Raw genomic sequence first — 23,417 nt, forward strand, 5'->3', positions numbered from 1 at the left:
ATAATAATAATAATAATAATAATAATAATAATAATAATAATAATAATAATAATAATAATAATAATAATAATAATAATAATATTCTACGATTTTTGTACAATGAACTATTGCCTATTGGTTATTTGGTATAAAGACTGGTTTCTTCACTGTATGGAAATTATAAATTCTTCGTTTATTAGTTAAAGATTAAACATAATTTTTTTAGTTTCATCTTCTTTGTGAAAAAATCCCGAGGATAAGATAGAATTTTCTATAATACTTACTATTATAAGAAGAATACCTCAGCTAAAACTGTTATGCTATTGACAAGAAGACCGAAAGTTTCCCTGCCTTCTTATCCTTCCCGGGTTATTAACATCATTTGCTGATGTAGATTTTCTAGGTGGTAAGAGGATATCCACGATATGAAAAGACTGGTTAGTAGAGATGATCAAAAGATAATTTAGATTCTTGCAACAACAACATCCTTGCAAAAGCAAGGCTCATCAAAACATTGGTTCGGTGATGGAACTTTTTAAACATATCCAACATGTTTTACTAAATAAACACAATTCATGCCGAGATGTAATGTGAAATACATGTTTGTGAAGGAATGTATGTTAAAAGATTTTATGTTCCTTAGAAGGGATGGAAAGTCACAGAATTTAGACTGATATAATAGAGGTGAGTATTAACTTTGGCCCGGTATCTTTACCTTTTTGGGTAATATTCCTGAAAATTCAAGCCCTTCTCCATTTCTACCAAAAAATCTGGAAAAAGATATTCAGCAATTGGGTCTTGTAAATGTAATACACTGACTCCTCACCTACATTTGATAATGTAGGGAAGCATTGAATGATATCATAAAAGACTTCCAACATGTAAATCTATCTATATTCTTTTCTTTTTTTCTCTATAACCCTTGATAGATATGTAAAATCTGTTTTGTTTACAGGAGGCTTAACAATCCCTTTTGACGTCTCTACCGAATTTTTTTATGGAACTATTATCTGTAGGATCAACCAGTCCACACATCTTGTGAGCCCACTTAATAGAATACATGCAAGTTGAAATAGTACTATAAGATGTTCCTGAATCTACTAAAACTGACATATACAAAGCTACGTGAACTGGATTGGCAGGTAAGTACATGAAATCATGAGTCTTGGCAAAGATTTCCCACTTGTAAAAACTGTAAAAATACTTTTTGACTGTGTTATCGCTTCTTGACGCCAGTAACTGCTTCTTAAAACTGTCCAACTGCTTAAATAAGGCGTATTTCTCGTTGATACCACTAGCCGCAAGTTCTCCTAACAAAAACTATTCCTGGCTTATTCCTGTTCAAAAACTAAATTCAAATGTTCAGAAGTAAATTTTCAATGCAACTAAATCAAATTTAAGTGTTTTTTTTTTACCGAATACACCATTGTTATCCCTACCATAAACAATGAGATATTCATCTGTCAGATACCTCATACGTTTTACCGATTGTTTCAGTTCTGAATTTTTTTGTACAATAAAGCCCAAAATGGTGCTGATAACCACAAAGGAACGACTAAAGTAGAGTCAAGGCCAATACAAAGAGGTCAGATGGACAGAATTGTCACCTTCCCGTCTCTCTCTGATTGTGACGTCACACCAGCCTCAACTGGAGATTCTCTGGTGGGCTGTGGTCTTTTATATACTAAAGTGTTATTGTAATTTCCCTTTAAGTAATCCTTGATGTTAACTACTTAATCTGATACTTCCGTTATCAGAAATTTCAGAGAATACCCTGACCCTATTTTTTTTTTATTACATAATATTACTGTAGACTTAGTAGAGTAGCGGAATTGATTAGCAAGTATTGTAAGAAACACGGTTGTAGCTTTCACTTTTATCAATGAAAATAATTTCTACACAATTGAATGCAAACCTTGATTTATTTTACAACCATTACTTGATTGAATGTCTTAAAATCTATAAGTATTTCCAAATATCTAAATATTTATCTTCAGTTTTTTTTTTTCAATTTTTATCTTCCTCTTCTTCATGTTAATAGTATTATATAAGTGTTATAATCTAAAGTATATAGAGATCTTTACAACGAATTCAATAATGTCTCCTGGGACCTTTCCTCCTGATCGTTGCAATTCAGCTACGGGAGTATTTCTGCATGCTGTCCCCAATGAAAGTAATGCTTTCTCGTAGGACAATTAATTATGAAGAAAATTCTTCTGTTTACCATCCCAATCAACGATTCATTTGGATTTTTACATTCTGTCATCTTCCTTCCTAATCGTAGATATATTGTAGAAAACGTTTTGACAATAAAACCACCTATATATTAAAGAGCTTCATCTTCAATTACAGTGGCAGCTGTTATTTTTTTTTCTTTACCCAGCTTCTGATTGTTTATATCTTTTTGGGGGCATTTTATAATCAGAATCTGGAAACATTGACCTGACCAAGTATATTTCTAATGCAAATTCTCTATTTTGAATTGCGTGCAGACTCAACATAATTGTTACTTTTTGTAATGATGTTTGTTTTTTCACAAATTATTTTTATAGTTTTTCCCAGAATCAATGACCAAAGCCTAAACTTAAAATTCAACAGCATTAGGGTGATCATCGTATGTCTCCTCCATTTGCCTTATGTAACTGAACAGATACTCTTAGCAGTCTACATTTAACGTTTGCGTCATAATGTAATCTGCATTAAAAACATCTTTAACCATATTATAGAGAAAAATAACTGACTTGCCAGAAAGAAGTATGCCTTTTTGGAATTTGTACAACCATCTCGTTATCTGTGATTTTACTTTTAAAAAAAGTTATTACCTTTATGACCTTCTCCTAAGTATTTATTTCAAATTCTTTATTAATCCCAAAACCATTTAGCGCTGGTATATTGCTATACATGTTGCTTGAATTCATTATATTAATACAGTCTTTTTATCAGCAAGATAAATTCAGAGGTAGCTTGCCAGTTATTGGATTGCAACAGACCTCTACTTCACAAATACCTTTAAGGATTTGTACAAGATGACGATAATAACTGCACAGGATACTTGACGCCCTGCCTGTACTGGAGTTCATTATTTTTATAGGCCAGCCCATGTTCTGTACTAGATTTTGCCAAAATTTTACGGATGCTTGTGTCAGAAATTAAATCACTGCTTAAGCAAAAGCCTGAATCAATTCAGTTATTTCCAACTATTTATCAAATGAGTAATGTCGGCAAAAACGTTCATCTCCCTATCAGCAGTTGGGTTCTTAAATGACAGAGTGGCGAGCGTGATGAGCCCAAAGGGATGACTCACGGATAATCCTCTGTCGGACTGACCTTTCTGTATTAGCCTCGAGTACAGTCAGCACTCTCTGTGCACATTTTTCTCATGACCCTCGTAATGCAATTCTGCAGATGTACTAACCAATTTTGAGCGCCAATTTTGAGCAAATGCATCTATCACTTTGGTTTCGGGGCACCACGATTTTGAATTAAATTTTTTTCACTTAGTATTGTAATCTGTAGCGAACCTGTCTACTCTGTGCTCACCCATTCAACCATTATGCTCTTATAAACTCTGGGATTAATATCCTAGTCGTCGCAATCGCTTTAACAACTCCAACTATCGGCTATCTTGTCGCAATTACTCTGTATCCATTGTGTTACTGTAGTGATATTCTTTGATAAGCAAAAATTATACGTCTCTGATGCCTTTTTCTGAAAATCAGCTTTTTTTCTACCGTATCTGACTATACTAGCTACGTTTTTATTATCGATCTTCATCATAAGTGTGGTACTCTTTAAAACACTTACTGAAGTTTTCAACCTTCTGTGTACCACTTCCAGTTCCCTCCATGTGGAACTTTTGACCTTCTTGGTGTCAGACCAACTACTGGCAGCTGTAACAAAATTATCACTGGGAACCTTTAGACTACAGTGAGTCTGTTCAACCTCATAACCCAAGTCACAGGCAGACTCGGTTGCAGCAGGGATCAAATATCCACCTGCGCCCAACTCCAAAGCATTAGAAAGTGCAATGTATTCACAAGCCCCAGATTCCTGTAGATTCGCTCCTCTGTCATTCAATTGTTCAACATTTGATAGCCAAAAATGCAGCTCATTTACAGCCTTTACATCTACAAATACTAGAGTATTCCAACTCGCCCTTGATGCAGTTGTCTGGTTTTCATTCGACATACGAACCTCACTACCAACGTCATTGATATTATTTGACCTACAATACCGGCTATAAATCTGCAGTTGTACAAAAACTTACCCCTTTTTATGTTTCTAATAGTTTTGCCTATTGTCTGTAACAACCTAGTTAGTCTGTCCTCTGCTATTCGCAGCACATCAATTCTCGTGTCCCAATATAAACTTATCCAAACTAAGTTCTGTACTGGTGACCATAGGCATTTCTCTTCTGCTATCAGAAACCCAAAATCTAGTAAACTCTGACTTACAGAAAAACTTGCCTCGGAAGCTGAAACAAAATCTTTATTTTCCCCCAATCTGTCACCTAGGTATATGATTATCTTAAAACCTTGTGACCTCCAATAGTTCACCACTTCTCTAGTCAACTTTGTAAAAATATGACCAGTGCTAGATATACCAAAAGGCAATATTGTAAATAAAGAACCTTCTTTCGCCCCTCTCGAACCAGCTGAAACCTAAGAATTGCCTATGCTCTGGAAAAATCTCAACATGATGATAGGCATTCTTTACATCGAATCTAAATAAATAATCCCCTCTCTGAACAAGTATTTTGCCACTTATCGTCTACGAACTTAAATTGGAAATGGTGTAAATTTCATTGCTATGTCTGTAGTCCAACACTAACCTAGGCTTACCAGACCTGCTATATGCCAGAGTTAGTAGATTAACGATGTGCAGCACAATCGAGACCTCTGCTACGCATCCTTTCTCCAATACTTTATCTCCATACTTACAAAAACAGGGTTATCTAATGTTGACTAATTGTTATCTAAACACCCAGGTAAGAACCCTAAATGATATGCTATACCCTTCATTAATCACCCTCAAAATGTAGTCAATAGCACCGGCTCCTTCACATTTGAGTATAGCACACTTTAATGGCCTCAAGGGCATTTTATTTACCCGTTCGTTTAAAATTACCTCCTTACCATTATGCTTAACCGTACTGCATATACTTTCTTTAACTCCGTTTCTGCCCGAGCCTGATACTGACTATAACAGTTAGAGCCAATTGAATTATTATTATTGTTACCAACTATATCTGTACTTAACTTAGGTGCCTTCTTCACTGGGCATTCATTTTGCCAATGACCACGTTTAAAACAATTAAAGCAAACTCCTGGCTTCTTTCCCTTCTACTTGTTGTAGTTTCCTGCGGGTTTACTGTAAGGGTCAACCTTGGTCCTCCGTTTTGCTCTGTCTGCTTTTATTTTCCTTTCTGCGCGAGTCTGGGCAAAAAAAAAATCTTCATATCGTCGTCTGAATCCTCTGCCAAGGGATTGGCAGTGTATTCCTGCACTAGTTTTCAACCGCATTCCGAAGAATCTGCTATTTTTACCTACTTTTGTCTGAAATTTATAGAATCAATGCCTTCTGCAATCTTCTCTTAAGCCTTCATCCAGGATTCATCCTATGGAACAATGCAAGCATCGGCTTCCATTAAAGTCATCGCTACTTCCTGATCGAACTTGAATTGGTCTTCACAGATTTTCTTTTGAAATTTGTATGTATCTGTCATTAACACATCGTGGTGAATCTTGTCAAACTGCTCATCTGATTGTTCCTTCTGTTGTTGATCGAAGTCTTGAAATTTGGATGAAAATAAATTGGCCATCTTGTTTAAAAATTCATTGTGCGCTTTACTTATTTGCTCGTTCACTATCCTTTTAACGTTATTCTCGAACTCCATCGTCGTAGAATTATCCATCGAACGGCGCTCTGTGAAAATTTGATGTGTATAATTCAAGGTACAGGCTAGAGATGCCCTATTCTCCCATTTGACTTCCAAACTAAATTATCACACCCCCTATACCCCTACCTGTAAAACTTCGTGAACGAGAAGACAAGCAGCCCCAGCTACACTATCGTACCTCGGAAATTTTATATTAAAGAGATATCAAAGAAAATCCAAGAAAAGAGACTCCACTGTTTTGTTCACGTAATGAGAAGAGACCAGGAGTAAGTAGGGAGGAAGTTGTTGGAAATGGATGTTCAAAGTAGGAGGACGAGGGGAGACCAAAGAGGTGGATGAAGTGTGTTAGAGCTGATATGGAGGAGAAAGATCTCACGTAGAGGAGGACATCAGAGATAGAAGAAATTGGAAACGGCTTTTAAGAAATAGCGACCCCGAATAGCGGGAAAAACTTTAGTCAAAGAAGTGGCGGTGTAGATATAAAACGGGACAACGAGGATATGGGCGTCTGATATTAAAAGAAACATCAAGAACCATCATCAAAACATACTTAACACCAGCGATAAGACAAATTATTTTGCACAGTAATGAGAAAACTATAATAACTGATCTGAAAGATACCGGATCACCCTCTGGAAACCAATCATTCCCCCCCAAAAAAAAAAAAAAATCTAAATGGAATTTTTCATGGATCTATATTCCATAACTATCCAAGCATACAGTGCAAAGTTTATCTGAACATTCCGCGGCCATTCCCGTTGGTCACGAAACTTTAAAGGGATATGGATATAACCGTGGCGTAACCTATTTAAGAGGTCGAGCGCGAGATGAAGCCGTATGCCATCTCAAATAATGTTTATTTCCGCTTGTTTTTCTTATTTCTCGTTTCATTTCATGCATGAAAATCTAGTGATATCTGGCATTGGTTTACCCTTCGCTCACTCAAGACTGTGACTTACACCATCAGTAGATTAGGGAAAGCAACTATTGCGGGTAAAATAAAACCCCTGTTTCATGATTTGACTTTGTGAAAACGCCCCATCATTCAGGCTATAAAAGGCAATAAGGGCAAGGAAGACAGAGAGAGAGAGAGAGAGAGAGAGAGAGAGAGAGAGAGAGACTCGCTGACGATATCAACACTCAACTTGATACCAACGTAGTAAATAGTAATCTTTTCTATTTATTGCAATAAACAAGAAAAAATTAAATATAATACCTATATATAACTGTTTAGAATGCCGTGTGCAAAAATAATACCACATAATATCAATAAACAAAGTATCGTATAATAAGAAGTTTACTCATGTGACAGCAAGCTTTGAAGCACGATTACTCAAAACTAACTGTTTTCCACTTCAAATATTTACAAAAATTCGAACAATAATTTTATAATTTTAAAACCCCTTCGTGTTAACGTACATATGTTTTGCGTTTCTTGTGTATTTAAGCTTTTTATATAAAGTGATAAATAATATCGCTAAACAAAATTTAAGTTTAAAAACACACAAAATTAAGTGGGACGTCATGCTTATTTATTTACAGAATTTATCTGCTTTTATATTGATCTCTTTGAGATTTTTGGAAAAACTAAACTTTACGTTGTTTGCGTGTTATTTGATTATTAACAAACATATATACACTGAACCAAATAAGTGAACCCCAGGGAGAAATTTTTTTTTCTTTTTTTTTTTTCTTTTGTACTAAGATCCATATTAATGTAGCAATATTCACCAATACCCTTCCTCTCTCTTTGCACCATATGAATATAGGAAAGAACATATCACATTAAATTAGATACCTGTAAGAAAATGCAATCTAAACACCCATGTAACTTTGTTAAACGCTAAAGGCCTGTCCCTACTATAGGACATTTCCGAGGAGAAAACAGTGATACCAGAACTCAATGTGGAGCGAGAATGAGGATTGGTGACATCAGAAGCGAGAAAACAACAAGCATGGATCTGGCAACAAATACCGTCATGAGATGGAGTGTAGCCCGCAATCGGTTTTAATTCTGCTGGCAAGGACTGGCTGTCAATGATAACATACCGGAAACTACTGATATCACAAATTAACTTCCCGAGGATAAACATCACTAGGAGGTAGTCAAATAACAAAGGAAATTGGATTCGGGTCACATGCCACCTTGCCGACATTAAGCTAGCATATTTTATAAAATATCGTTACCAACAATCCAAACATGTAATTATTTCTGCCAAACTTTTTTGTATAAATGTTTCTGTCTGCTATAAAAAAAAAGAATTATGATATGTAGTTTTTCTAACTCATATCCTAATACAAAGGACCCTCATATTCATTTTGATATGAATTTACAAAACTAAATTATTCATAATTTGAGCAACAAATCAAACCAATAGAGGTGAGGACAAACAAAAAGCCGTCTCAACCAATATTACGAAAAAAAAACTCTAATTCTTCAAACTAATAATTTGACAATAGGCAAAATTGCTTAGGAATCTTGAATTATGTGTACGTTATGGGAACGAGAGAGAGAGAGAGAGAGAGAGAGAGAGAGAGAGAGAGAGAGAGAGAGAGAGAGAGAGATAATTTTTGTAAAAAAGTAGCTTGCACAATTATGTGAATAAGCCTCGACTTTAATTAGTTTTTTATGACTGGTCATCATGCAGAATAGTTTATGTACAATTTCGAAACTTTCCTTGCACTGTCATCTCTTATGGGTTATCTTGATATTATGTCACAAACAGTGAAGAAAGAATGGTCTCCAACGTACTATAATTTGGGTTAGTGAACATTGTCCATCCCAGTGTGACGGTGCCGAGAGAAAGGTTGTGAACTCAAAGGCAGTGTGAAAGCAACTGAGTTCATTTATTATGGAACACTCTCCTTTATATACAAAACCTCAAGGCAACAGGAAATTACATGTCCGAGTTTATGACAATGTTACATAGGCGACATGCAGACATGTTTATTCTGGTTCTTTTTAGTGCGAGGGAAGAGCGAAGATACAAGCATAATATATACAAAATGAAGTATGTACAATTGTGTGACACACGGTTGGTACACCAGCCTTACACATGCTTGTCGGAAAAGTCTCTGGTTTTTCATTCAAACTCATTAATATTATGGCCGCCGTTTCCTCACTTCTAACGTCACGCCCCTAATTTTTGAGGTAATAAGGTCGAAGAATCTAACAACAACAACAACACCCTTCTAGTTTGTGAGTTGACGTTACCAGATCAGGTATCGCTGTTTGCCCCGACAGAGTGAACAGGCCTTTAGGTAGCCTACACATTTACCGATGAGTAAACGCCTTGGCTATCTTCTGTTATTTCAGATCCATATTACGTTCAGGTTTTAATTCCATCCTATAAAGAAGGAAAAAGCCTTTTCGTGGTTTAAAAAAAAAAAAAAAAAAAAAAAAGTATTTCGGGTACATATCAAAACGGTCATCTTATAGATGTATCATAAGTATACACACAAATCACTAGATATTACTAATGAGAACAGAATCTTTGCCAATCATAATAGCATTTTTATTAGAGGCGATTTACCCATTTATTGTTATTATTATTATTATTATTATTATTATTATTATTATTATTATTATTATTATTATTATTATTATTATTACTTGCTAAGCTACAGCCCTAGTTGGAGAAGTAGGATGCTATAAGCCAAGGGTCCCCAACAAAAAAAATAGCCCAGTGAGGGAAGGAAAAAATGAAAAATAAAATATTTAAGAACAGTAACAACATTAAAATAAATATTTCCTTTATAAACTCTAGAAACTTTAACAAAACAAGAGGAAAAGAAATTAGATAGAATAATGTGCCCGGATATGCCGGCAAGCAAGAAAACTAACCCAAGACAAAGGAAAACCAGGGTACAGAGGCTATGGCACTAACCAAGGCTAGAAAACAATGGTTGGTTTTTGAGTGTCGTTCTCCTAGAAGAGCTGATTACCATAGCTTAAGAGTCCCTTCTACCCTTACCAGGAGGAATGTAGCCACTGAACAATTACAGTGCCATAGTTGACCCCTTGAGTGAAGAAGAATTGTTTGGTAATCTCAGAGTTGTCAGATGTATGAGGACAGAGGAGAATCTGTAAAAAAAAAAAAAATATGCTAGACTACTCGGTGTATGCGTAGGCAAGTGGAAAGTGTACCGTAACCAGAGGTAAGGATCCAATATAGTTCTGTCTGGCCAATCAAAGGAGCCCATAACTCTCTAGCGGTAGTATCTCAACGGGTGGCTAGTGCCCTGGCCAACTTATTACCGCTTTTTCCACTCTCTCTCTCTCTCTCTCTCTCTCTCTCTCTCTCTCTCTCTCTCTCTCTCTCTCTCTCTCTCTCTGAAAGAAGTATGTATGAATTCCTCTATAACATATTGTATTCCAATTATAAAGATATGGTAAAATAGCTACGTGATTTTTTTCATAATAGAAATATAATCTTACGTGTGACTTGAAAGAAACGCCAAAACAGCATATATGCTTTAGTAATTTTCCAAAGTCACATTATCTGTTAGTACTATTGTTATACTTATTATTACTAGCCATGCTACAATTCTGGCTGGAAAAGGAAAATGCTACAAATATCAACGGTTTAACAACAAAACGTAGATTTGTGAAGAAAGGAAATAGGGGAAGAGAAAATAAACTATGTTTAGATGACGAAGAAAACACTTTTTAAAGACTAGTAACAACATTAAAATAGATCAGTCTTATATAAACTTTAAAACGAGACTCATATCAACATATTCAAAAGAAAAAAAAAGAAGAAAAAAATAGAGCTTCTGAACTTCCAAAGATTCAATTGCTTACATAGAAACATCATTCCACAATCTGCTCACAGCTGGAATAAAACTTTTAGAATACTGCAAAGTATTGTGACTTATGACGAGAAAGGTATGACTGTTATGCCTACCTGCATACCTGAGAATATCTGACTTCAATTGATGATCTGAATTATGAAAAATTTTATGTAACATGCATAAAGAATTAAGTGAATGTCAGTGCCTTACATTAATATTCACATCAATAATAGGAAACGTAATAGAGTGTGCGACAGGCAACCAATATTTGAAACAAGGTAAAATGAAATAATTAAAATGAAAGAATTAAAACATATCCATACGTAAGACTGATCACCAAAAATTTTAAAAGACTGTCTCAATAACCCAATGGTCTTGAGCATTTGAAGAGTAAACAATGGTTCTCTAAATTAAATATACATTCAAGAATTACACTTAAAATTTCAAATGAGTTATCTATACAGTAGTTAAAGACACATCGCCAATGCAAATATCTGAGTACCAGAAAGCTAAAATCAAGGAATTTCTGTACAGAACTGGAAACTGGAAGAAAGGCATCACATGCTTCAAGGCCATTTGGGAAAGCTAAACTGCAAATAGGGACAGGATATTTTGCCCAAGTGTTCAAAACTTATAGATAATAAGGGAATGATAGGTATTGTGCAGTAATCTTAAGGGCTAAAGCTACCGCAAACACATTTACACAAAATAGTAATATTACCAATTCTCCAACAAGTGCAAAACGAACATCTTCCTGCTAACTTGTGAAAAATAGCGTACTACTTGGGAGATAGTAAATCAGCTGTTTATATAAGGAACCAAGAAAATGTACCGTTTGGTTTTACTCCTCTATAAGTACCAAGATCAATTAAGAGCGTTTAATTCTTAGGACTGAAGAGCAACACTAGTTATTTTAGCCTTAGGAAAATATGAATGAGGAATATCGAGTACCTCATTGTTCTACTCAGTGTTAAACGTATCATCTAAAAGGGTTTACTTCTTTCTTGGACAGCGAGTGTCCAAGCACTCTGGCTTTGAAGTAATGGAAGAATTCTTAAGTCGAGGCCTACACCAGAAGTGCAGATTATTATTATTATTATTATTATTATTATTATTATTATTATTATTATTATTATTACTTGCTAAGCTACAACTATAGTTGGAAAAACATGATTCTATAAGCCCAGGGGCTCCAACAGGGAAAATAGCCAAGTGAGGAAAGGAAACAAGGAAAAATAAAATATTTCAAGAGCAGTATCATTGAAATAGTTATTTCCTATGTAAACTATATAAACTTTAACAAAACAAGAGGAAGACAAATAAGATAGAATAGTGTGCCCAAGTGTACCCTCAAGCGAGAAGACTCTAACCCAGGACAGTGAAAGACCATGGTACAGAGGCTCTGGCGCTAACCAAGGCTAGAGAACAATAGTTTGATTTTGGAGTGCCATTCTCCTAAAAGAGCTGCTTACCATAGCTAAAGACTCTTCTACCGCTACCAAGAGGAAAGTGGCCACTGAACCATTACAATACAGTAGTTAACCCCTTGGGTGAAGAAGAATTATTTGGTAATATCAGTGTTGTCAGGTGTATAAGGACAGAGGAGAATATATAAATAGACCAGACTATTCAGTAGGCAAAGGGAAGATAAACAGTAACCAGAGAGAAGGATCCAATGTAGTACTTTCTGGCAAGTTAAATAGCCCGCTATTTATATTCCCGAGTGGTACCAGCCGATGCATAAACCCCGTGAGTGACGCCTTTCAGCTGAATATTGTTATTTACTGTCAAATCTATGTGTTACCCAACCAAAAATATTAAGTCTCCTGTTACTCCAAATAATCTTGTCTAAAATCATCATTGAGCAATGGTGCATCATTCACTAAATATTTCAACACATGAGAAGGGATACGCCTATCAATTATGTTTACCACATTTGCTTTTCAGCAAAAAAAGGCTATCCCCGATCATATAATTGTGACCAATTCAAATACTAAAGATCAATCAAAAGGCAATTTCGTATAAACACTCATGTGGAACAAAATTCTTGGATATGTAATTTGTAAATCAACTGTTATTGTATACAGGTAAAAGCATTTATACATTTTCCTTATAAACACAGTGAATCAACAAAATACTAAATATATAATAGATGTTTTGTTCCTATCGTGCCTGTACAACATCATTTACAAGAAGTAGCTTCCAGTGTCTTTGCATAAGCTACTGTAAATTTATGTTGACAAATGATTGTAACATACCCTTTAAAATCTTTGTATTCCTTATATATATATATATATATATATATATATATATATATATATATATATATATATATATATATATATATATATATATATTAATTTCTTCGTCGAATATCTCTTTCACATAGAATGGAACGATTCGAATAAAGAAAATTTTAAAAATCATTTATATTACTATGTATCAAATAAGTCAATTTATAGTAAATATGTCAAAAAATCTGAATGTTCACAATAAATATCTTGACATATTGACTATTACTATACATATTATTCTCATATGACGAGGTATTTCAAATTCATGTCTATTTCACCATATCCTAATAATTAAATTGACAGTACTTTCCTTATACCACATTCCTATTATCTCCGCTTTACATAATCTATTATTCTTTATCTGACTATTTTTTGCGCTCTGATAGAATTTAAAATGAGAACTGCATTCAAAATTGCAATAAGAATCATAATTTTGGATCTTGAGACTATTATGGAAACTTTGGTTACAGGAAGTACATAAAAGGAAAGTTACGTGTGTGCCGAAATTCACTCAACTCTCAAAACGTTCTCTATATAAGATAGTGTTTAACATTTCTTTGTTTCCCTTTCTATCATGGCTTTTGGACAATATCTTCACAAGTATTTTTGTATAGTTTTTACTAATGGCCCTCAAAAACGTCCGTTACAGAGCTAAAATTTATGATATTGTCATTCTTCTCAAAGGAAAACTTGTAGAACCCTACTCTCTCTAAAAAGCTTTCCATGTCTCTGAGTCAAGAATGAAAAACTGAAAGAGATATAAGAAGGTCAGATAGACTCCGGGATGGCATCCTTTCCTTATCTGCCATTGTCCTCCATCAACAGAATCATCCCTCTTGGGAACTCAAGGACCATTTTCTTTAAAGGGAGGCTTTTGACATTACACGCAAGGGAAATCTGTTCCTTTTATATTTACTTTGGAGGAAATGGACGTTGGTTCATACACATTTAAAATAGTTTGAAAATAAAGAAAAACTTTAAAATCTGATTAATATATAATTTCAGTAATTTAGTGCCCTGAGGACAAAAATTCATTAATGTATTAGTGTTGATATATATATATATATATATATATATATATATATATATATATATATATATATATATATATATATATATATATATATATATATATATATATGTATATATATATATATATATATATATATATATATATATATATATATATATATATATATATATATATATATATATATATATATATTTGGGCCCAGAGAATTATCCTTCAGGTTCCAGAATTTTAACTCCTGGTGCGAATATCCATAAAATTTTCTCAAGGATATCGCATAATATCAGAGGACGCATTCTTGACACGTCACATAGCAATCTGTACCCCAAATAGCGTTAACGCTTCGAGGGGGATGTGGCAAAAGAATAGAAGGGGGCCGTAACAAAGTTACCCCCGTTCCCGTACTACTATTGACCACCACCCCAGCCCCATTCCCAGGATGGCGGACATTCCTAATTTTGTAGCGATTTCACTCAGTGGTGTTCCCTGTTGATCTGACTTGTCGATCGATTTTCAAGGAATTATTATGAATTTTCCAACTTCTTTCGCCTTCGGAAAGTTGAGTATTGGGTCTTTACAATGAATAGTTTTTAGCTCCTTTTCACAGTGAAATTTGAGTAATTTATTGTGTTTAGAGATAGCCTGTACCGAAGGCGCTATGAGCGCTGTCGTTCGTTGGGCATGTTATTTAGTTAGCAGAACGACTTCCCGGTTTTTAAATAGCATCATATATCATTAATTAATTATTTTATTATGTTAGCTATATAGGCAATATATTCTTGTAAAGATATTTACATTGTGCATATTTTTCCTTTCCATGTCGATCGTATAGTTAGAGTCTCGAAGAGTGAGGTATCGAGATCTTGTCTCGCCTAGGTTCCTAACCTAGGCGTGTTATTATATGTTAGACACTCCCCGGTTACCCTTGTGTACGGTGATTTCAATTATGCAGAGATAGATATCTCTTTCAATTGGATGAACTTTACCCCTCTCAAAAAAGGGAGTTTAAGGGTAATCCCTCTTCCCTCTGAGTGTAGCCTCAGGCTACAACCTTAGCGGGTCGGCCTCGAATTTTCAATTCAGGCATGACTTTCTTACGGTTTTTTCTGCCCTTCCTGTGTAACCGCAGATATAGTTTTTTGGGGTTTTGGCCAGAATCCCAGAGTTTTTAGTCTGTGGTCGGTAGCTACCTGGCAAGATGAATAGAATTCTTTTGCTACGTTAGGCTACCGATATAGGAGGCTAGACCTCCCTAGGCCACTCCTGAAGGATCTGTAATATATGACCCTTCTTCTTGTGACCTAGCAGACTAGTCCTGTGTTAGTGGACCCTAGGCTGAGGAATAGAATTCCTCTAATGCTTAGGGGACACTGGCTCTGCAACCCCGTTTCCTTTCCCTTAGAGGTGGTGGTAAGGGTGCTACCAACCTCTTAATTGCATTAATCTAACCCTAGGCTAAGGAATAGAATTCTTTAGCCGCCTGGGATAGTTCTAATACAGGAACGGAGTTTGTTAGGTGGGGCAGGACAGGCTGAGGCTGGCTCCTGCTGTACCTTTCACAGGACCCTCTTTTCCCTTCCCTTCTATCCTATTATGTTGGCGAATCCCGGCAACCTTACTGTTGTCGGTGGGTTGCCGGGATCGACCAGACGCCCCCTCTTACAGATGATAGCTGCCGGCCGGCAGTCTTAACATCTGTCGGCCGGCAGTCATGGCTGCTGCTGGCCGGCAGTCATGGTGACTGTTGGCAGGCAACCGGGGCAGCTGCTGGCCATGTTGGCTGTAAGTGGGAAGTCCCTTCTCTTTCCAAAGGTTCTTCAGTTCTTTCTTGAACTGCTAGCAACAGTGGCTACTGCCGGGGGGCTGCCTACCAGGCCGGCACAGAATGGTGCCTACTCAACCGGCAGCACGCCGACTGTACTGCTACTGCCGGCCGGCAAGGTTTAGACAGATCCTTGCTGGTGACAGTACTGTACCTGGATGGAAGCTTGAATTTTATACTCTCCTCTTTCCATCTGAACCTTCTTTCTGGAGAAGGTAGTAATAGTAGACTTTTGCATCCCTTTTACTGTATATATATATATACAGTATTAGGTAGCCTGTTCTCCATGCTATCTCTTTTTCTTTTAGCTAGCAGGCTAGATGTGCTAGCATTAGCTAGCTATGCCGACGACATGCTGGCTGTACTACAGTATATGTTTATACAGGTAGTTAGTATTTCTGCAGTATAGGATATACTGCAAATAGAAAGCTTCTGTATATTTTATGCTAGTAGTGTTTTTACAATATATTTGAAAATCCTAACCAAATATTTGTGGAACCCAATCTCATATTGAAAGAATTTAATTCTTCAATATTCTGATTAGAAATCAGTCTTCAAATTACCCTGTAATATTAAAAATTTTTAAGGACTGGAGATTACACTCCTAACCCTTAAAGGGCAGAGCCCTTATCCTCGAGTCTCCATGATTAGGAAACTCTATGTTTTAATTTTGTAAGGGGGGTCACAGCAAATAAGTTGGGTGGGATATATACTAATATATGTCTTTCCTTTCCATAATATATATGATTATACAGTAGCCAGTATATTGCAATATAGTGCATACTGCAAATAGAAAACTACAGTATGATTATACAGTAACTATTTCTAGCATATCTTGGGTATCCTCATGTGAGCTTATGCTGCAGCCGCTCTTACATTGAAGGAATGGTGTTTCTTTGTTAAGCTGACTGAGAAATCAGTCTTCTGTACCCCACAGTATTTAGTATGAAAGGGATAGTGAAGTATACACTTCCCTATCCCTAGGGGTTAGAAAACCCCTTTTCAGTTGGAATTCCTTCGAAAAGAAAATTCCTATCTCTTAATACTGAGGGGAGGTACCAGCATTTGCTTGCAAGGGATACACAAGTATGTGTCTCCTACTATCCCTTTATAGCTTGCTATCCTAAGCTATTCTGTTAAGATATGACTTTTGATTTATTGGTTATCTGTGAGATAATCAATCGTATACTCATTTTGTTTTCCTTTCTTTACAGAAGGAACACCAGATGTCATGTGTTGCAGTATTCTGCAAAACTAAGAGTAAGTGTTTTTACGGACATAATGCATGCAGGTTTCATGCCCCCTGCAATATTATTTCCGAACACCTATTAGATTCTTGACTTGGGCCCATAACTGGTTCATTCCATCTAAAAGAGGGATAGAAGGCGGAGATATTGATGTCATTGGCTCATGAGCCTGTTGGGATGGAGACAATTCCAACCCGACATTCTCCCCTTCTTCCCGTGGGCGCCTTCTGCCCTCCTTCCTGAAGGTTATCTAGCCATTGGGAAATGTACCTCGTGTCTGGGTTACCACTATTTCCTTACTCGCTGTTGGAATTACTAACCTACACATCTTGTCATTAGGCAGGTAAGGTCCCGGAGAGATTTTCTGAAAGCCTCTCACCCAGTTGCGTAGTTTGAAACGAGCTGCATCCCTAGTCTCCACCGACTTGGGATTCTTGAAACCTTCGGACAATAGGGCCCGACATACTTTGCAGGCCTGCGGTTTCCAATACTGCAGGTGCTTGGAAATAATATTGCAGGGGGCATGAAACCTGCATGCATTATGACATCTGGCGTTCCTCCTGTAAAGACATCTGGCATTCCTCCTGTAAAGAAAGGAAAACAAAATGAGTATACGATTGATCATCTCACTGATAACCAATAAATCAAAAGTCACATCTTAACAGAATAGCTTAGGATATGAAGCTATAAAGAGATAGTAGGAGACACATACTTTTGTATCCCTTGCAAGCAAATGCTGGTACCTCCGCTCAGTATTAAGTGATAGGAATTTCCTTTTCGAAGGAATTCCAACTGAAAAGGGGGTTTTTTAACTACTAGGGATAGGGAAGTGTATACTTCACTATCCCTTTCATACTAAATACTGTGGGGGTAAGGAAGACTGCTTTCTCAATCAGCTTAACGAAGAAAAACTATTCCTTCAATGTAAGAGCGGCTGCAGCATAAGCTCACATGAGGATACCCAAGATATGCTAGAAATAGTTACTGTATAATCATACTGTAGTTTTCTATTTGCAGTATGCACTATATTGCAATATACTGGCTACTGTATAATTATATATAGTATGATCCAGCCAATGTGTTGCCTTTCTGGTAAGCAACTGACTGTACGGTCCAGCTGGCATGATGCCAACTGGACTGGGGAAAGGAAAGACATATATTTGTATATATCCCACCCAACTTATTTTCTGTGACCCCCCTTACAAAATTAAAACATAGCATTTCCTAATCATGGAGACTCGAGGATAAGGGCTCTGCCCTTTAAGGGTTAGGAGTGTAATCTCCAGTCCTTTCCGAGGGCGAAAGAAGTCGGAGAATGCATAAGTAATCCTTGAAAATTGATCGAAAAGTTAGATCAACAGGGAACACCACTAAGCAAAATCGCTACAAAATTAGGAATGTTCGCCATCCTGGGAATGGGGCTGGGGTGGTGGTCAATAGTAGTACGGGAACGGGGATAACCTTGTTACGGCCCCCTTCTATTCTTTTGCCACGTCCCCCTTGAAGCGTTAACGCTATTTGGGGTAGAGATTGCTATGAGACGTGTCAAGAATGCGTCCTCTGTTCTTATGCGATATCCTTGAGAAAGTTTTAAGGATATTCGCTCCAGGAGTTAGAATTCTGGAACCTGAAGGTTAATTCTCTGGGAATATCACTGTAGTATATAATATATCCTTTTCATGCTACCTTAGGAACGTCCATCAGGACGACATAGCTTGAGCCCAAATATATATATATATATATATATATATATATATATATATATATATATATATATATATATATATATATATATATATATATATATATATATATATATATATATATATATATATATATATATATATATATATATAATTATATATATAAATATATATAATTATATATATATAAATATATATATATATATATATATTATATATATATATATATATATATATATATATATATATATATATATATATATATATATATATAAACACAACTAATAATAAAATCTCTCCTATTGTAATAATTTCTTTTTCACATAAGCTTAATACCTGCATAAACATTAATGGCGATGAAATACCAACAACCATCCCTTTGTGTGTGTGTTTTTTTTCTTTTCTTTTTTCATCAAAAAGTTTTTCTGCCAACGCTTAACGCTTTTTCCAGTTAAATATTTGTCATCCACTGTGATGTCTTCCTTACTTTAAAAAATGATGAAAATATATTCTTTTTTTATTTCTTCAGGAACATAACAAAACTTAAAATATTTCTTTTTTTTTCCAATAAAAGTCGAAATTAGTATCGAAAAGCTTTTTTTTTTTTCAATATTCTATTCTAATATATATTTTTTTGGCTAATGAGATATTTTGCTAATATTTCTTTTGTAAGGAGAATATAATTCGCTTTACAAGAACTCATTTCTTTTTCGTCATAAGCTAAACAATTATTGACAAATTCCTGATTTCAAGTCTTCCGAATACGATTTCAATATTCCAAGATTGCATAAGTAGCAATTCCTAATTGGATTAATCAAAATATAACGCACAAGTTGGCATAACCGTTATTAGTTGTAATTCATCACCTTTTGACTCTTATAATGTTATGTAAAGTCAATTCACAAATAACTTTCTAGGAATCTAATATATTTAACACCCTTAATGCGATTTTGAAATTTTTGCAGATACTTTATGAATACGATTATTTACTCTTTTCCATAAGTATTGATGCATATTTGATGAAAAAGATAATTCATGATAATTTTCAACGTGCACACGAGCTTGGTGAATTAGTCCAAATATATATAAAACAGAATTAATTTATATTTCATCTAAATTCTCAATAAAGCACCATTTTTTTTCTACAAGCTAAAAATTACAATGACATCATAATCATCCCAATTACATCTGTTTATGGTCTTTATATTCCAGTACACAATCGCAAACCTTCCTGGTTCGTCAATCCATCTTCTTCTTTTCCTTAGCGTGTTTCTTTTGCAATATCTAGGGATCCATTCTGTTACTCTTAATATCCATCTATTATCTGTCATTGTCATTATATGTCCTGACCATGTCAGTTTCTTTTTCTTATATGTTATAATATCCTCTACTTTGGTTTGCTATCTCATTCATGTTGTTCTTTTTCTGTCTCTTTATGTTAATCACATTATTATTTTTCCCATAGCTCTTTAGGTTGTAACTAGCTTTTGTTCTAGGGCGTTAGTAAGGCTCCAAGTTTCTGAGGCTCGTCCACAAATCTTATTTGTTATGTCTCTACATTTTCATTAGACATCACCGTAGTTTTACTCATGTTCATAGAGAGTCCTACATTTCTGTCATCTTTTGCAATTCCTACTATGATTCACTGAAGACTATGTTATCTGCGAATCTTAAGTTATTAAGGTATTCCCTTTAATGTTAATTCCTATATTTCACCAACCTCAATTTCAAATAACTCCTTCTAGACATGCTGTAAATAATTTAGGAGACATGGGTCTCCATGTGTAAATCCTATCGCTGGGGTGCAAGCGGGAGCGAGTGCACAGGCAAGCACTGGCGAGCTAGGAGAGTGCTGATGAGTTGGCGAGCACCAACGAGCTGAAGAGTGCTGGCGCACAGGACAGCGCTGGTGCACAGGAGATCGCTGGTGCAAAGGAGTGCACTCGTGTGCAAGAGAGCGCTTGCAAGCTGGAGAGCGCTCACGTGCAGGATAGCGCTTGCGAGCTGCAGAGTGCTGATGCGCGGGAGAGCACAAAAGCGCAGGAGAGCGCTGGAGTACAGGAGAGCACTGTTGCACCCATGAGTGCAGGTGTGCTGGTGAGCACAAGTGCGCTGGGGATCGTAGATAAGCTGGTGAGCGCTAGCCAGCCGGTAAATGCTAGTGTTTCGAATGACGAAAACAAGCTGGAGAGCACCGCCGATTGGGAGATTGCTGAGGCATTGGAGAGTGCTGAACCGCAGTAGACCAATGATTCGCATGAGAGCGCTGAAGCACAGGAGAGCGCTGATGCTCTGGAAAGCCTTTGTGTGCTGAAGAGCGCTGACAAGATGTTGCTGAGCACTGGTGCACTGATGATCGCTGGTGGGTTGGAGAGCACAGGCGCCCAGCCGAAGGTTTGGAATACTGTGAAGGAAGGAGCGCTCTTGAGGGAGAGGGAACGGTTAAGGCAGGTCAGGAACAGGGATGTGCCCTTTGGAAGGGGGAACATCCACCGTGAGAGGGATCACTTGAGTCCAAGACAGAAGTCCAAGGACTAGTGGCAGCGTCATCAAGAGAAGGTCCAGGAACGGGCCAAGGACTAGGCCCAGAACACAATGGAAGAGGTGGCTCCTCTGTGAGGGAAGGTTCCAAAGATGAGGCTGAAGAGTCGAAGAGGCGTCTTTTCACCGAATGCAAAGGGCGACCTCTAAGGCGATGAGGAGGGCAAGCTCTGCGAGACCAATGATGCTCTCTAAGGGCCGGTGGATCAGCAAGCTGACCTTTACAATAAGCTGTCCTCTGCAGAGGAGTCTCTATGTGTGAACTCCTCTGAGTAAGAGAAACACGTGCAGAAGAGACAGACGGAAGACTTTACTTCCCTAACGAAGGATGATCAGGAACAGAGGAAGCTCAGTCAGCAGCAACAGTTGAAGAGTATGAACCGGCAGGGGCGTCGGCAGCAGTAGCAAAAGATGCCTCAGACAGAGGATCCACCTCCGAAGTCGATGAAAGCTGCACACTAGCACCATGGATGATGAGCTGCAGCGAGGAGTCCTTGGAGGTAGGACCTGGAAGCCCTGAATGACGATCACACCTGTAAAAAAAAGGAGAAAAACACATGGCCTTATCCGGGGGGAGAGGTGGGGCGGCTTTGCTAGGGTATGGAACACCATCTCTCCAGGACTGGGGCTGACCAGCATTTAAAAGGCCTATACTACTACTCAACGGTCTCTTGGAAGAGGGCAATTGAGTAGGAGCTTTGGAGTAAGGTCGGGAAGCAGAAGAAGAAGCCTCGAGTATTTCCCTTATCGAAGAAATCTTCGAAGGAGAAATAGCCCTCTTTGACTTCTTTTTCCGACGGCGCCCAAACATTTCCCACTGGGAGGCAGGCTATTCTCGACACTCAATACAATTGTTTTCCCCATCACAACGTTGACCTCAGCAGCCGGGATAAAGGGTGTGATGATCGGTGTCCAGGGCCAATATGAAGGTACCCCAAGGCCGGCCTTCAAGTCCAGGGCAGGTTCATATGGTCGGCAGAAATCAACACACATACTAATAAAGAGAAAGCACAAACAAAAAGCAATTAATGGTAGTCCAAAATAACTTTTTGAGGATGAAGAACGGCAATGACCATTCACCATCTGAGCCAAAAGCAAAGTGAGCTAAATCACCGGTGTGTGAGAGGGAGCGGTAGCAAGCTGCACGCCTCTACCACCGCTATGTAGAAAAATGGGTAGTTAACCCTCGCTAAAATTTTTAGGGCTCGTCCTTTCAGCTTCGCCGAAGTAATAACCCCTTATAAATATCGTAGGTTTGTATTCCAGCTACGGAACAAAAGAATAATAAAAACACATCTTACCTTTAACCAAGAAACTCAACAATGCAATTGATCTTCCTCAGCGCATTCCTTCATCGTTCCATGGCTTTTTAACTAGGTCTTCAGGCCAGGGGAAGAGGGGAGATACTGACAGATGCGCCTCACAATGTGATAATCACAAAAGGTTGAGGCGTCATTTTCATCATAAGAATCTCCATCATGTTCTTCATGATCCCTCTTACTCTCCCTGTTATGCAAGTTTCCTTGTCTGCTGTGGATGTTCTTTGTCAATTGTTTTCCTTCTGGATACATGTAGTCGATTGCGGATAGAAGGTCCTTTAATTTCATATGATTTAACAATCGTTCTGAAAAGAACCCTCTGGTCAACTGAAGGGAACCGAGAACAGAGTCGCACATGCAATAAACAAATATTAAATTTCGATTTTAGATTTACGTATACAACAGGCATTGATGGAGACATATCAGCATCAGCTTCAATATCTCCACGATCAATTGTTACAGTGTAATAGCGAAATCAAAGCCTAAAAACACCAAAAAGTAGTAAAAAGCACAAGAGTAAACAAGCAATAATTAAATGATAGCGATACGAAGATGTTTGATCACATTCATTCATGCTTACCCCTTGTTCCTAATTTTACCTATACAGGACCATTGATTTTATTTTGCTTTCTCTGAGACTTTTTATCGTATATACTTGTTACTCGCTTTTATTATAATTTATAAAAAGGAAAAAAATAATAAGATTAACAGCAGAAACCGAAATAGAGACAATACTAGCAAACAGTGAATATTTTACTGGCTGTGGAATTGGCATGCCCAGATCCACAA

The sequence above is a fragment of the Palaemon carinicauda genome, chromosome 19 (assembly GCF_036898095.1).
Source record: "Palaemon carinicauda isolate YSFRI2023 chromosome 19, ASM3689809v2, whole genome shotgun sequence".
In the NCBI taxonomy this organism is placed as follows: Eukaryota; Metazoa; Arthropoda; class Malacostraca; order Decapoda; family Palaemonidae; genus Palaemon; species Palaemon carinicauda.